The sequence below is a fragment of the Glandiceps talaboti genome, chromosome 15 (assembly GCF_964340395.1).
Source record: "Glandiceps talaboti chromosome 15, keGlaTala1.1, whole genome shotgun sequence".
Taxonomy (NCBI): Eukaryota; Metazoa; Hemichordata; class Enteropneusta; family Spengelidae; genus Glandiceps; species Glandiceps talaboti.
In genome coordinates this window covers 3,426,922-3,428,898 of record NC_135563.1, presented here as the reverse complement: position 1 = coordinate 3,428,898, position 1,977 = coordinate 3,426,922, and positions in this window count along the sequence as shown.

The following is a 1,977-nucleotide window of genomic DNA, read 5'->3' as shown; positions in this document are numbered from 1 at the left end:
AATGCAGTTGTTTGCAGTGCTCTCACCTTTGGTATTGTTTGTTGGGGAGGTAATCTGTCCCAACATGAGATGGGAAGATTAAACAAGATTATCAAAAAGGGTAGCCAAATTATCGGTAAACAAAGTGAAAATATATATTCTATCTATAACAAACGCATAATGTCAAAGGCTCACAGTGTTCTGAAAGACCCTTCCCATCCACTATATGCAGAATTCAACGACCGTCGTATTTCAAGGAGTGGGAGATACCGTGCTCCAGCAGCTAAAACCAATCGTTTTAAGTCGTCTTTCGTCCCATCCGCTATCTCAGTTCTTAACAGCAATCATTGTCGCTCTTTTTAGTACTGTGCTGTTGTTTTTAGTATGTTGTGTAATATATGTAATGCTATCTTTTGTATTGCTTTTATTTTTGTTTTACCTGCAAGATCTGTCGTTTTAATTTCCCCTGGTGGGATGAATATAAAGTAATTCTGATTCTGATTCTGATTCTGATTCTGATTCTGATTCTGATTCTGACATAGAATGCTACCTTACCTTGGAAATAAACTCTGTAAACTTTTGCTATTACTTTCTTCCAACTTCTTCCCCGGTAAAAAAAATCTTGGGTCACCATGCAAACTTTTAAAATTCAGGTCAAAATTTAGTCATTTTAAAATCCAATATGGCCACTGAATACTGTATTAACTATATTGGAAAATGTGAGATTGACGATTTCCTTGTAAAACGACGGTGGACCCAAAGGTCAAAAGGTCAAGCTTCCATACGACAAAGTTTGGAGAGATTTTAAGAACTTCGATTTCCCAAGATGCATTGCTACCTTGAAATTGCAGTGCTACTAATACTAGTGTCAAAGTTCAAAGTAAAATTGCAGTGCTACTAATATTGTCAAAGTTCAAAGTAAAATTGCAGTACTACTAATATTGTCAAAGTTCAAAGTAAAATTGCAGTACTACTAATACTAGTGTCAAAGTTCAAAGTAAAATTGCAGTGCTACTATTAATACTAATGTCAATGTTCATATAAAGATCAATAAGGCCGAACAAAAAAAGTTGTATGGTTCCGATTACGTTTAATTTTAGAATAGTGGGATAGGTAAATTCTTATTTTATTTTATTATGTATGTTTTCCATAGACCCTGGTTTTTCATATGTGAGTGTGTAGTTCAGGTAGTTATGTTTTCCGTTGTTTTCCATATGGTCACTGTGTTATTGGTTTCTTCTCATCAGATATACAGCCATTACAGATTGGAAGAACAGTTTTATATTGTCTTTTCAAGTTGATGCCAGTTTCCGTATCCACTCATGCGAGACTTCACAATTTTTGCCATTTTATTATTTTTTTCTCTCGAATACGTAAAAAAAGTTTAGGGTCGGCATGAAAAACTAGGTGGGGTCGGGAAACCAGAAACAAACATTTTTTTTTATTAGACCTAACATAGGCAATCTATTGCCAAGACAATAAATGACAACCTATATATAGCTTGTATCTGTATATTCTGTACCTGAGTTCTGTCAATATCTCCTGTGCAGCATATTGCCATAGTACTCGAGTAGATGATTGAATTTATATGATTGCTAATGTTGTTTACTAAGATATCAAGGTATGCAACCAATATTTCAAATTACTTTGTCTCTGCCATTTGAATATCACTGCCATATCAAGTGACAACAATTACCATGGATGTATATGAATACAAATACAAAAGTGGCATAATTGATGGCGTAGAATTGTTGAACCAACAGAACTGACATTGGAGCTGCGGATATTGTTGCCATATCACGTGATTAGGGCTAGTTGAAATGTTTGCTAGTAGTGATTTGATTGAGTCGCTGGTTACTACACTTGTAACGGGGAAACCATTCACAAGAAAAAAAATTATCTGTTCATTCAAATCTTATTGTTTTCAAACATCAGTTAAAGTTGCAGAGAAATCGAAAGAACTTCGTAACACCAGATTAGGGTACACCATTTGATTTC